The sequence below is a fragment of the Helianthus annuus genome, chromosome 12 (genome assembly GCF_002127325.2).
Source record: "Helianthus annuus cultivar XRQ/B chromosome 12, HanXRQr2.0-SUNRISE, whole genome shotgun sequence".
In the NCBI taxonomy this organism is placed as follows: Eukaryota; Viridiplantae; Streptophyta; class Magnoliopsida; order Asterales; family Asteraceae; genus Helianthus; species Helianthus annuus.
The window spans coordinates 77,351,828-77,367,758 of NC_035444.2; positions in this window are offsets into that span (position 1 = coordinate 77,351,828).

Below are 15,931 nucleotides of genomic sequence, written 5' to 3' on the forward strand. Positions count from 1 at the left end.
GGGCTTTATTTAATTTTATTAAAAAATTGAAAATTAATAAATAGGTAATGATGGATAGGGGCTTTATTTAATTTTATTAAATAATTGAAAATTAATAAATAGGTAATGATGGGTAGGGGCTTTATGACTACGCGCTCTAGTGTTATAATGCCCCATAAAACCCCTGTATGACGTGACGTGCCATGTGTCGCATAACGCCCCCAACGGGGCTTTATGACTAAGAGGCATATGCCGCTAACAATTGGGCTAGCCCCATATTGGTTGCCTTGTGCATATGCAATTACATATTGTTTCCGTCTCTTCCCCCCTTCGGCCTTTGTAAACTCCCAATTGGTCCCTCAGAACCAGGTACAGACCATACCGACTGGTCACTAAAGAGGACATTTTCTTCGTAGAGGGTCTCTCAAGCCGGAATTCGATACCGGCGAGTTCATTTTCTCTGTCATATTCGGTGCGAGAAGTAACAAAACCGTATCTTTTTCTCCGGCGACGACGATTTCTGTTTTCTCTGTCTCCGATTCTTCACCGGCGAGTTCAAATTTTTCCTGCTACATTAATCAGCGACAACCAGGTGTTTTCTTTCATATATATACACTCATATAAAGTATATATTTTTATTTGCATCTGCACTTATATATTTTATTATATAATAAACCTTTCAATTTTTCCGCTTGTGTACCCACCGTTCTTTGTTTGCTTGCTTCAATTGGTTTTTCAAATAATTGGGGAATTGGTAATTGTTGTTCTTTGAGTCCATTAGATTTTCTTGTTCTGGTTTTACAACTGGTCAAACCCGATAAACATTTTGGGTTGTAGGGTTTTGATTTCTGTTTGTAGGTTACAAGGAGACCAACCCCACTAGTTTGTCACGTCTCGGAAATCTCTACCGGGCCAGGTGCTATCGCCCCCCCCCCAAAAATAAAAAATAAAATAAAATAATAATAATACAATAAAATAAATAAATAAAAAGTTGAATATAAAGTTTAATAACAATAGCAGACTTTTTGTGTGCCTCTTGTGTGCTTAGTGTGTTTCCTGTTAACTGTGTCGCATGCTAAGCGTAATACTTGACCAGTCATCTATGCTATTTATTTTCATTGTATGCTTATTGTTGCGTATTGGATAGTTTTGCCCTTTGTGTTGCCCGTTGTTTGTTACCTTGTGGTTAGTTGTTAGTTGTAATCATAGACAATAGAAACCATGACTTTAACTTGAGATCATGTCCAAGTACGAGAAGTGTAGGCAAGGGTAAAGTTAGAAGGTGTAGTTTACGTGTGGCGTCTTGGAACGTAGGAACTCTTAGTAGTAAATTGTTGGAGGTGATAGATGCACTTAAAAGACGTAGGGTACAAATAGCATGCCTTCAGGAGACTAGGTGGAAAGGACATAGAGCAGAAGAGCACAATGGGTATAAGTTGTTGTATTTCGGGTCTGATGGGGCCAAGAACGGAGTAGGATTTTTGGTGTCTGTAGAATTGCATAAGAACGTAATTGAGGTGATACGACACAACGATAGAATTATGGTGTTAAGGTTAGTATTAGGTGAGCAAGTAGTGACAGTGGTATGCGCCTATGCACCGTAAGTGGGACTAGGAGAACAAGAGAAAAGAGAGTTCTGGGATTGTCTAGATGTAGTAGTAAGGGCCATACCTAGGGAGGAGAAAATTTTTATAGGAGGAGGTTTTAATGGGCACATTGGCAAGGAAAGTGATGGCTTTGACTTGGTACATGGGGGATTTGGTTTTGGCAATAGGAATGACCATGGTAGAGACCTTTTAGACTTTGCGGCAGCTCACGGCCTAGGCATTATAAACTCGTTCTTTAGGAAGAGGGAATCCCATTTGACCACTTTTAGTCGCGGAGGACGTAACACGCAAATCGACTATCTTTTGATGAGGTAGGAAGATCGACGGATGTGGTTAGACTGCAAGGTTATACCAAGGGAGACTGCAGTGGCTCAACACCATTTGCTGGTAGCAGATATAGCCCTAAAAGTACGGCTAACTGAGGGGGAGAGGAAAACCCGGCCTAGGATCCGTTGGGGAGACTTGAAGGGAGAAAAAATTACGATGTTTAGAGAAAAAGTTAACTTGATGACATCGATGCAACTAGGTGACGACGCAAACCGGATGTGGGAGGATATGGCGACTACGATCACTACAGTGGCGAATGAGACGCTAGGGGTCACAACGGGAAAGACTAGTGGCCATAAGGAGTCCTGGTGGTGGAATGAAGGCGTGCATACCAAAATAAAGGATAAGCAACAGAGTTTTAGAGATCTTTTGAGGTGCACAGATGAGGAGGAGCAGCTGAGGATGAGGGAGATATACAAGAGGGCAAAAAGGGAAGCGAAAAAGGCGGTGACCAAGGCAAAAAACACAGCCTATAAACAAATGTATGAACGTTTGGAAATGAAAGGGGGGAGCATGATATGTTCAAGATTTCCAAAGCTAGGGAGCGAAGAAGACGAGATCTAGGATTAGTAAAGTTTATTAAAGGAGAGGATGGACGTGTTTTGGTCAAGGCACATGACATTAAGTTCAGATGGCAAACTTACTTCCATAGTCTTTTCAACGAGGATAGGGCATACCAACAGGATAGCAGCAATCCCAGGACTGAAAGGCGACAACAGAATAATTGCTACTGCAGGAGGATCACACATGAAGAAGTGAGCATGGCACTTAGGAAGATGGGAAGAGGCAAGGCAGTGGGTTTGGACAACATACCGATTGAGGTCTGGAAGTGTTTGGAGGAAGGAGTCCGATGGTTAACACTTTTGTTCAATCGTATTTTCAAGACTGGAAAAAATACAAGAATAAAGGAGACACTCAATGTTGTGGGAACTACAGAGGAATCAAACTGCTAAGTCATACTATGAAGCTCTGGGAGAGGGTAATTGAAACTAGAATTAGAAGAGAAACTCAGGTTTAAGTAAACCAATTTGGATTCATGAAAAGGAGGTCAACTACAGAAGCGATACATATTCTAAGGAGAGTGATGGAAAAATATAGAGCGAAGAAGCAAGATTTACATATGGTGTTCATCGACCTTGAAAAGGCATATGACACTGTCCCACGGCAACTGATTTGGGATAGTTTGGAGGGTCGAGGACTACCTAGGAAGTATATAGACATAATTAAGGATACCTACGATAGAACGGAAACTAGTGTCCGCACGCCTGTAGGGGATACAAACTTCTTTCCTGTGGAGGTAGGACTCCACCAAGGGTCTGCGTGGAGCCCTTTTCTTTTTGCGGTTGTCTTGGATGAGTTGTCCAAAGTGATTCAGGAGACAGTTCCGTGGTGTATGCTTTTTGCAGACGATATTGTGTTGATTGCAGAGACTAAACAGTGCCTGAACGCGAGGGTAGAGAAGTGGCAAGTAGCTCTAGAGAGCAAGGGCCTAAGGATTAGCCGAACTAAGACTGAGTATCTACACTGTGATTTCAGTGGTGTAGCAGATGGCGATGACACCCAAATCACCATTGAGGATCAATTGGTCCCGCAGGCAACTAAATTTAAGTATTTGGGGTCGTTTGTACAAAGGGATGGTGACATAGATAGTGATGTAACCCATCGCATACAGGCTGGCTGGTGTAGATAGAAGGCAGCCAGTGGGGTATTGTGCGATAGGAGGTTCCCAACTAAACTAAATGGGAAATTTTACAGGGTAGCAGTTAGGCCCGCTATACTATATGGAACAGACTGTTGGGCTATCAAGAAGACACAAGCGCGCAAGATGGAGGTGGCAGAGATGAGGATGCTGAGGTGGATGTGTGGACACACGAGGTTAGATCGGATAAGAAATGAGGTTTTTAGGGAAAGATTAGGAGTGGCTAGTATATCAGATAAGATTAGGGGGGAGATTGAGATGGTTTGGGCACGTAAAGCGGAGGCAAACGACGACACCGGTTAGAGTAGTGGAAACTCTTACTGTGGAGGGGAGGAGAGGAAGAGGCAGACCCAAGCTGACATGTGATGAGCAGATTAGGCATGATTTACTAGAGTTGCATCTGTCTGAGGACATGGTCCAAGATAGGACTTCGTGGAGGCGTAGGATTAGGGTTAAGGACTTCTAGAGGATATTGCAGTAAGGTCTTAGGTGTATTTTAGGGACGTAGGTTTTACTTATTCTTTAAGGGACTTTAATAGTGATTGACCTCTTGTGTTTATGCCCAAATGTTGTTGTATGCCATTATACATGATTTACATTATATTGTGCCACTCTGATCACTTTCTTGATATAGGAGACTTCTTTTTCTATATTCTTTGACTTGATGTTTTGGTATGTTGTTCGTTTTGGAGCCGGGGGTCTCTCTGGAAGCAGCCTCTCTATCCCTAGGGATAGAGGAAAGGTCTGTCTACATCCACCCTCCCCAGACCATATAAGTAGCTTTGCTATGTGTGGAATTTACTGGGTATGATTGATTGATTGATTGATTGTTTCCTGTTCTTTTGTTGTTCCAAACTCAATGTAGCAAAATGCATTTAGCTTATTAATATTGCGATTTGCTTGTATCATGGATCTATGCTTACTTGTTTGAGTCTTCTTAATCGAAAAAAGTTAAGCACAATGACTCATTTTGTTGGCTTAATGCTTACGCAAGGGCACAAAAAATGTTTAAGGGTATTGTTTTTGGGTAAAGGGTTACCCCGGTGATTCTATTATAAACAACCGCAAATAAGTACAAGCAGTGAGAATGAGTTCCACACTAGTTCATATATAGGACATGCCCCATATATGTAAAACCAACCAACGTTTAAGGGTATTGTTCGAGAAAAGGGTATCACCTAAACGTGTCTTATGCCCATGATTTTTTTTTAAACTAATAACATATCCAATCCCATACCATACTACGTGTTAGAGGTGTTCAAAAAAATCCGAATCTAAAACCGAAATATCCGAAAACCCGTATCCGAAATATCCAAAATTTCTGATATCCGAAAATCGGATAATCCGAAGTTTCGGATTCGGATGTGAGTTTTTTAAAATTTCTGATAATTGAATTATCTGATATTCAAAAACTTAAAAATAAAAATAAATATTATATTGTGTATTATTAGGATTTTAATCCATTTTTCATTCTCTTCTCTTGTATCTACCATGTTCTCGTTTATTCAAAAGAAATTAGGACTCAACCGTCACTCCCTCACCCACCTTAGGCCTTACTCACCTCGTCGCTGGTTGGCCTCTCCTCACTGCCCTCATCTTTCATTCTTCCCGTCGTTTGATACTTTCATCTTCCTAAGACCATGCATAGTCGTTGGAGTGAATAATGCCCCACCCTTGGGCATTGTCTGCCACGTGGCATCCTTGTCAGCAAAGGAGCATTGTGAAGAAATGGGCGTAGTGGGATAATGCCCCACCCTTGGGCGTTGTCTGCCACGTGTCACTTCTATAATTACCCAAGTTTTTAATTTTTTTATTTTTAAAGCAAATTATATTCTATTAATTAAATAAAAATTCCATAAATAATAAAACAAATACACATAATATTTTTAAAACTAATAATTTTTTTTAGTTCTCGTCTTTGCTTTCACCATTCCCATCATTGTCGTCTTCTTCGTCATCTGACTCTTGCTCACCCTCGTTTGGAATATAACGAACGACCACGCGTGTTCGACGAAATCAAACGCTACTCATTATGTGCCGCTTCAGACCGCAATTCATGTGCATTCTTCACTCTTTCTTCCATTGTTGCTTGTGGATACTCCTGAACGTCTTTTGGTACATAGTTCTGGCATATTGTTTTTCTTTCGTCTTCCAAAATCATATTATGCATTATTATACAAGCGTACATAGCATCTCTCATTTTTTCTTTGCTCCATGCACGACAAGAATTTTTCAAATAATGCCATCGTTGTTGAAGGACTCCAAAGCATCTTTCATATCCTTCCGCGAAGACTCTTGAACCTTTTTAAAGTGAGCTATTTTTTCATTGTACGGGTCCCTGAATGTCTTCACGACAATTGAAATTTTTGTAGTAATAATTTGCAATGGACGACGAAGAAGTGGGGGAATCCATTTTTTATAAAATGGGTGAAGGTTGTATAAAATTTTGATGTTTGAAGTTGTGGGTGAAAGAGTTTTTTGGTTGTGGTTTGTATAAAATGGATGAGGAATGAGAGTATTTATATAAAAAATGATTGGATTAAAAAAAAAATTAAATGAACTAGCCGTTTATATTACCGTTGCTCGAAAGTGATTGGTCAAACGAATCCCCCATCCGACGTGGAATATAGCACGCTCCCGAAAATTTTGGTCGAAAAAACGCCCATGGGGGCCGAACTTGGGCGTACTTTGGGCATTGTCGGGCATAAAAACGCCCCAATTTAAACGAGTATGCACGGTCTAACTGGTTCACAATTGTACATCATCATTTCAACAATTTTGCAGATTTTTAGCCCAGAGAACGAAGGGAATTAAATGGATTCATCCTTTAACAACATCATCCTGATTAATCTCTTCATATTACATGCTAAGCCTACTTGACTATGCAGTTATTAGTTATTTGATAAATGTTATTTATTGGTTTCCTGTTTTTACTGGTGGAAGTGGAAGTGGAAGTGGAAGTACCAATAATTTTAGACAAGAGTAAATTGTCATTTTGGTCTTTAAGGTTTGGCTAGTTTTATCATTTTAGTCCAAATTTTAAACCTTTTGCCATTTTGGTTCCTGTGGTTTCGTTTTTGTTGTCATTTTGGTCTAAATTTCAAATTTGACTAAATTCCCCAACTTAAAACCTTCTATTTTGTCTTTATTCTCAGGGGCATTTTGGTCATTTTAGAATTATTATAAGTCAATTATATATATATAATACCTTAAAACAATTATATATATATATATATATATACACACACATACAACATACAAACAACTCTCTCTCTCTCAACTTTCTTTCTCACTCTGCTCTTTCTCTCTCTGAACTACCACCACCACACCACCACTACCCCCACCACCGCATCATCCCCACCACCACCATCCCACTGCCGCCAACACCACCATCTCACTAAAACCCCAACACCACTATCCAACTGCCGCCACCTTTGGACAACCACCAACACCTCCATCCTCTCAAAACCCCAACAACCACCATCCCCTACGGTTTCAACCACCATCTCCGACGGCTTCACCTCCACCCCCGCACCACCACCACTGCACTACCATCATCCCCACCTCATCTTCTTACCTTCTCTCTCTCTCTCTCTCTCTCTCTCTCTCTCTTTCTCAAATACAGACAAATATATATACCTTAGATAATAGGGAAATTGGTCAAAGGTGGTTGCAGATCCAGTGGAGGGTTAGGGTTTTGACATTTTTGAGAGGTTGTTGGCGGTGGAAGCGGCGGCGACGGGGAAACTAAACCCTCTGTTAGATCTCTCTCTCTCTCTAAACAACATGTTTTTTTGGTTGTTGACGGCGAGGAAACTAAACCCTCTGTTGAAGGGTTTCAATTGATGGTGACTTTTCCGTTAACTGATCCGTCCCAATCGACGCCAATCCAGGTGCTGGAATAGACTTCTACTTCTCCGGTGTAATGTGGTTGAATGATTCTCTGTTTTCTGATTCCGGTGCTTACATGAAACTGGATTTGATTTGTGGTTTTCTAGAATTAAAATGAAACTGGACTTCATTTGTGTTAGAGAGAGAGAGAGAGAGAGAGAGAGAGAGAGAGAGAGAGAGAGAGAGAGAGAGAAGAGAGAGACAGAGGGGTGAAACAGATGATGATGATTCAGTGTTGATGGGTGGGTGTTGATGGTGGCGGTGGTGTTGCTCGAGAGAGAGAGAGAGAGGGGGAGAAGAGAGAGATAGAGGGTGTTTATAAGAGAGAGAGACAATGTGTAGTGTGTGCAGTAATGTTGATGTAGATGAAGACAATGAGCAGGTTGACTTAGATTGTTTTTAATCAGTTGTGAGTTATAATAATTCTAAAATGACCAAAATGCCCCCGAGAATAAAGACAAAATAGAAGGTTTTAAGTTGGGGAATCTGACCAAATTTGAAATTTGGACTAAAATGGCAACAAAAACGAAACCACAGGGACCAAAATGACAAAAGGTTTGAAATTTGGACTAAAGTAGCAAAACTGGCCAAACCTCAGGGACCAAAATGGCAATTTACTCTTTAGACAAATAGCTATTTAGATCATGTACAATTTTACATGAACCATTAGTATGAATTTTGCTTGTACATTGGACCATCTGTTTGAAGTGCAATTTTTTGTTGTTTATTTAATTTTGGATATCAAAATCCACTATCCGAAATTTTAGGATATCTAAAAATCGGATAATCCGATCTTGACCACCCCATGTACCAAATTTTTGGGTTTATTCCTTACATAGCTCGGATTCGGGTTTGTTTGGCTTCCCTATTAATAACCCATCACAGCACACAAAATATAAGAATATTACGCAAAATATAAGGATATTGGTCATTTAAAACACTTAAGTAACACAAATCCAAACCAGATATATTGACGAATCGTTACTAATGTGCACTTAAACAAATCCTTAAGTCATTAACGCGAGACATAACTTTACATTTTCTAGTGCATCAAAACATTCAAAATCAACCATAGATGCAAAATTTAAATTTAAGAGAAAAATGCCCGGATAGTCCCTGTGGTTTGCTTCATTTTCACCTATAGTCCCTACACTTCTAAAATTATAGCTATAGTCCCCCACTTTTACACATTCGTTCTCAGATAGTCCCTAGCGTGAATAGAGGTTAGTTTTTGGTGTTAAGTGGGTGTGAAATGAATAAAATACCCTTGTTCATAAAAAAATATGTATGACTTTTAAAAATATCTAATTAAATCATGTACGTGGGCCCCACCATTTTCTTAAAGTATAAAACCAACTCATCCACCCCTATCCCCGCCTACACTCTGCTTTCCCGAAAAAACCCACCCCACCGCACCCCTTCGGTAGCCACCCAACTCCGAGCGCCCCAACCCCCACCGCTGCAACTCTAACCGTCCACCCAACTCCGAGCAATAAAACCACCCACCACTTTTTCCCACATAAAACACCCATCATCTTTTCATTTCCCACAAAACTCTAGAGAGAGAGAGATTTAAGAGAGAACATAGTAACTGAAATGATGTGAAAATGAAAACCAAGAATTTAGGATAAAAAAATCAAGGTTTTTATGATTTATATAATCTTTTCATGTTTCATACCATCTATATGGCCATTCTTAAGTAGATTCTTAAAGGTGCTTGAGAGAAACTTACCCCCTTGATGTTGAGTTAACTAAGGAAGATAATTGGTGAACAAGGTGTGTGTGTGTGTTAGTGACTTTAACTAATTAAATGGTTTATTGAAAGTGGGTGAAATAATAGTGTCGCCGTTAACTTGGGCCATGAGAGTTTACACCAAATCCTTCAAATCTATCAAGAATCTCCTGACGCCATCGACTTGGGTCGTTCATGTTTTCTATGTCTATGTAAAGTCAAAAGTCAAAACATGTTTATGCTCTTAGAAGAGGTTAAAGGTTTTGGATGGAAATTCGGGTTGGGTAAGCTTTTGTCTTTGCACGGAGATAACGTCAAAGTGTAAAGGACTTGGTTTATGTAAAAGTATCTATCTTAAGAGATTTGATGACTCACCGACGGACTAATAGAGACAAGTAATATAAACTCCTTAAACTATATAATTAACTAATTTTATACCCGACCTTGAGTGGTATTTCCCTGCTTATTCAAAGCGATATTGTTAAGTGTGCTATGGTCCCTAAAAAGAACTATACAATGTTATGCATTAAATACGCAGTTTTTCGTCTGACAATCGAGCCCTTGCAACCCCATGGTTAGAAGAATCAAGAAGTATGGTGATCCTAAACACCCATTTTTCCTATGATTGTTTACTATATTTTATTTTTGCTCTTTATTTTTATTTTGAGCCATTTTTAAAGAGAGTTAATATTCACACATCACTCTCCTCTATGTCTCTATATACATACATAGATATATATATATAGATATATGAAAAAAAGTGTAAAAATAAGATGTAGGGATGTGAGAATAGTGGGAGCCTTTTTAAAACTTTAATTTTTGGATTTGACTAGACGTTAACAACCACTCGGTACTAAAACTAGGGCTGTCCAAAAAGCTCGCGGCTCGGAGCTTGCTCGGAAAAAGCTCGCTCGATATGGCTCGGTTTGAAAGTGAGCCGATCCGGCCCTACTCGGTTAGAAAGTGAGCATAGATCGGCTCGGCTCGTGACGAGCCAAATTGGATCGGTTTGGCTCGCTTGATAGCTCAGCTCGGCTTAGCTCGAATTATTTTACTTATAATATATTTTATTTTTATATACATATAATATATTACAAAAAAAAGTGATTATTATTTACATGTATTTAGGCTTGTAATTTGATATCTATGACATATTTAAAGGTTGATTGTCGTGCCAATGAACAAATATTGTATTTGCTTGAAATATAAAAGTTATTTTACGTTGTTGAACATGATGTTGGCTTGTAATGTATTAGGTTGAACTTACTTTGAATATGTTCTTTTGAAGTATTGAATAATATTTTAGAATACTGAATTTTGAGAGCTATTTATTAATTTTTATTTTTAAAATCGAGCCAAACCAAGCCGAGCCGAGCCAGCTTGGTTTAAAACCAAGCTAAGCCCGAGCTTAGATTTTCAGCTTGGTTTCAAATCCGAGCCGAGCCGAGCCCGAGCTTGCCCTAGCTCGGCTCGGCTCATGAACAGCCCTAACTAAAACTCATGTATACTTGGACGACTTCAGTATCTTACCATCACTATATTAAGTCAACGATAAGTACACTTGCCCAACACAAGTTGTAGTGTGATAGTATTTGATCGTGTTTTTATAAATATTGAAACTTGAATTAGTGTATAAAACAACTAAAAATAATCATTATTCTATATGCAAACCAAACCACGTCAAGGATATTATTTAATTTATTTATTACTTTTTTAAAGACAACCATAGTAATCATGTATACTCTTATATCTGCATACAAGAAGATCTGAATCTTTATCTTTTTAAAGAGATGAGACACCTTATCATCACACCATGTTTAATAGGATAATAAGTAATATTATTTTTTGAACGACCAACAAAAAATATTATTATTCCACAAACGCCGCCGGATTAACATTGTGTTAACCCAAAACGACATAAATGCCAAAGTACATTAGACACCCATTACACCCAAATTCAAATTACACGAGTTCTCTCATATTAGACCCATACATTTCGACCTACTTTTACACCATAACAAAGCTCAATATTCTGACTTCATTCCTAATGCTTCCAAGAGTTGGCTTTTGATTATTTTCTAATCCAACATTTCACAACAGTTCTATTTAAATTCAATCTAATACAAAATTTGTAAGAATCTCTTTTTACTCGATAGAGAGAAAATATCATGTATATTACTTTGAAGAGGTTAATTACAACTTTGTATTTTATCCACTTTTTAAGTGGAGAGTTCAAGAAATAAAATTATCACTTCAAGATAAAGATTGGATCATGCTAATCACACACAGCCAAAATAATTTTCACACCCCTAAGCGCTCCGCTTTGGCCATAGCGCGGCGCTTAGGGCGACAAAAGGTGATACGAGGTTTCGAATGACTGACTGAGTGACAGACTGACAGACATAAAGCTTCCTAGGTTTCAGTCGTCCCGTGAACCCTAAGCGCCGCGCTTTGGCCATAGCGCGGCGCTTCGATCCCAAATTCTGGCTTTAAATCACTGGCCAGACAACAGATTCATCACTCGAATTGTTTTCTGTCGATCTTCTTTGCTCTATTAGTTAAATTTTTTGAAAAAACGATGTCGTGGTTCAGTAACTATCTTTTCGGTGATTATTCTGACGAGTCGGTTGTTCCTGATTCTTACGAGGGGACCGCTATTTCTGACTCGTTTGAGAAACCGGTGTCGTCCAACTTGAGGGAGACAGAGGTTGTATCTGGCATTCGTTATCGTGATAACACGGTGCAGCTGGATTTGAATACCCCTATGGAGGACCCTTACGCACAACAAGGTTATTCGAATTTCGGTTACGGTGGCGAGTATAGCTTTGTACAGCAGGAGTGTTATCCAAACGAAAGTTACGATTGTCAACAAGGTTATTCGAATTTCGGTTACGGTGGCGAGCAAAGCTTTGTACAGCAGGAGTGTTATCCAAACCAGAGTTACGGTTGTGAACAGAGCTTTGAACATCAAGTCTATTCGAATCTCGGTGACGATGGTGAGCCGGAGGATGTGTCTGTTGACGAGGAAGGTTGTTACCGGTTACATTTTCGTTTGATACAACGCAGACCTTTTCGTCACGTAAAGAGTTGGTGCGTTGGGTACAAGACACGGCAAAAGACAATGGTTACCTCATTGTGACAAAGAGGTCGAATAAAAGAGGAGAGAATTACAAGATTTGGTTTCAATGTACTTTTGGTGGGGAGCATAAGAGTGTAGCTACACAGAGGAAAACGGGTAGCAAGAAAATAGGCTGCCCGTTCGAGATGATCGGGTTTTCGGAATCATCCGGAAGTGTTTGGAGGATCGAGGTGACGAAGGCGAAGCATAACCACACTCCTATTGAAAACTTCGAGGGTCACGCGTATGCGAGAAGACTTTCTTCGGAGGACAAAAAACTGGTTAAGGAGTTGGCAGAGCAAGATATTCGCAACCAAAGTATTTGGCGAACGCTGACAAAAAACAATCCGGCTAGAAAGCTTATTCCGAAAGATATACACAACGCTGTTCAGAAGATCAACGCCGAAAAAAATGTCGGTAAGTCTCCGATGCAAAAACTTGAAAACATTCTTATCGAAAAAAATTACACTTATTACATGCGCACGAATGAGATATCGAACGAAGTTGAAGACGTCTTCTTTGTTCACGAAAAATCATTCACTATGTGGTGTGCCTTCCCGCATGTGCTAATGATTGACGCCACATACAAAACGAACATGTACAACCTGCCATTTGTTCAGGTCGTAGGCATGACGTCGACAAACAAATCGTTTACGGCTGCTTGTGCTGTAATTTCCGCCGAGAAGTCAGAGAACTACCTATGGGTGTTGCAGAGGATCAAGTCTATGCTGGCAGGATGTATGGAACCGCGCGTGATTTTAACAGACAGGGATTTTGCGCTAATGAACGCGTGTGAACAAGTTTTTCCAAAAGCGCATAAGTATCTTTGTCGGTTCCATATTCAACAAAATATTAATAAGAACAGCAAGAAGAAATTCTCTGACAAGGAGTGGAAAGAATTCGTACGTACATTTTGGACATTGTGCGAGTCCACGACCGAGGAAATATACATGTATAACTTGGAAAACTTTGAAGCACAGCTGAAAGAAGCTGACCGTGAACGTGAGTATTTCTTACATAATTATGTTCAAATTTTATATAATAACAAAAACTGACTATTTACGTTTTTTAATTTTAGAGGTTTATGATTATATGAAGAAATCCTGGTTGGATCCGTACCGTGAAAAGTTTGTATCTTGCTGGATTAACCAAACTATCAACTTTCGCCAGACTACGACCAACAGGGTTGAGAGCATGCATGCAACATTAAAAAGTCACTTTCCAAGAAGTCAGTCCTTGTCTGTTGACCAACAGGGTTGAGACCAAACTATCTTGCTGGATTAACCAAACTATCAACAGAAGTCAGTCCTTGTCTGTTGACCAAAGCCAAAGCGCCCCGCTTTGGCCATAGCGAGACGCTTTGGATGTGCAAAAAGACAAACAGCGTGTGCGAATAGACCCAGCCTAAAGATTAAAACATAAAAAAGATGGTGCCTTTTTAAGTTTAACTACTACACGCCATCGATGCTAACCCTCTCTTCCATAGACACGTGTATTGTGCTCCCTTCTTTTCTTGAGTGCAACTTTTGTTGTTTAGTGGACCAAGAAAGCAAGATGTCAGTCATGTAATGTCTATGTCAACTTTGGATATACCCACTGCTCTTCTTAATAAATTCCGTATAGATGAGATGGTTATAAATTAAGATCTAGCCCCATTCACATCACATACTATGTTTTATTCATATCATTAGGTTTCAAATAAACCGAACAAACACGAAAACGGTTTTATTCGTCTTTATTTATTAAGGATATACATGTGTTTATGAACAGTTCATGAAAATTTATCGAACGAAATTTTATGTTCGTGTTCATACATTAAGGAAATTAACTTGTTCATGTTTGTTTGTCAATTTAGGTACCGAACACGAATGTTCATGAACGCACACAAACACAACCGGGCATTTATGTACACGAACACAAACGAACAAAAACAAGCGTTCATGAACATAAACGAACACAAACGAACGCAAACAATTTTTAATGAACATAAACAAACACAAACGAATGCTTAGGGTTCATAGTTTCATTTGTTTATGGGAAAATCACAAAAATGGTCGAAGCCGTTTCAACTATGCAAAATTAGCCCGATCTAGCGGCTTTCCGAACCATTTCAGGCGCCGCCAAAGTTGTTGTAGCATCTCTAAAGACGTGTGAAGATGAATCAATCAGGGCGTGCCACGTGTCGGAAATGGCTGTAGCGGCTCTGAGCCGTTTCAGGCACCGTCTTTTCGCTGAAGCGGCTTAGCCGAGACGCTACAATGAGTCGTTTAGGGCTTCCTTTGTGTCGGCTTACGCAGCTGGCTTAAGCGGCTCAAAGGCTATGTAGCGGCTCTAGGAACCGTTTCAGAAGCTTTTTTTTATATAATTTCTTTTACAAAATTTCTAAAATTTACTTATAAATAGCAAAATCTGAAACTTGTTACACTATTTTTAACATTGGATCCTTGTTATTTGACGTTTATAGCTAAGAAAAACATGAGGTTACGATCTGTTATATGACGTTTATAGCTAAGAAAAACATGACGTTTAACTGATTTCTAGGGTTTTTGATATGAAGTTATGTTGTTAGGGACTGAGGGTTTTAAAGATGATGAATCAGTTTAAATGACACATAGGACATGCCACATCAGCTTAAATTGACACGTAGGCTAATTTTACTAACCAGATTAGTGATTATTTAACGAGGGGGTGCCATGACAAACAATGTGCCAAGTTGGGAGTGGTGTGAAGCAAAGTCAAAGTTGAGAGTGCCAGCGGCCAAATGTCAATAGTTGGGGGTGTTTAAATCCATTAATCCTTTTATATAAATATATTTTTTCCACATCCTCGTATTGTACAACATAACGATTTTCTTAGGTTTAAATTCCTATCTTCCCTTTCTTTCTAGAGGGTTCGAATTAAACAAAAATTGCAACATTTTTTTAATTTGATCCTTGGATTGAAGTATTCCTCCCTAGTTTTATCTCTTGGTCCTCTTTGACAAAGATGTAATGCTAATCTTTTAAGTTTATTTATGTTTTATTAACTTTATATTAGTTTATTATCAAAAAGTTATCTGTAAATGATGTTTATTTCCCAAATTTTAAAACTGCAGATATCATTAGAAGAGGCTACATAGGTAGGGAGATGGAGAATATGTCAATCTTCGCCTGTGTACTGTTTACTCTCGATTCTGTTTGACAAAGATGGAAATGGAAATGAATACTATTTATTTTAGTCAATTTTTTTTTTCTTTTAGTAACCTTACTTTTTGTTATTGTATTCCTGTATTTTTTTTAATAATATATACTAAACAGGTGGAGATACAATAGAAAGTTTATTTGGCTAGGAAGGCTAGGAAGTGATCTTGACCATCCATTTAGTTAATCAAAGGCTAAGATTAAATGATGGAAATTAAAGGGAAGAAAAAGAGGCGCGTGAGTTTGTTTAGGGGCATTCTAGTCAATCCAAGCCAATAGTTTCTCTCTCCTCCAATTCCCCCCATTTTTTAAACGTTATTAACTCTTTGATACGATATTATTTTTTTATAAAAATTGCACCAAAAAAACGAGCGTTTTTTATCTTTAAAACGAGTATAC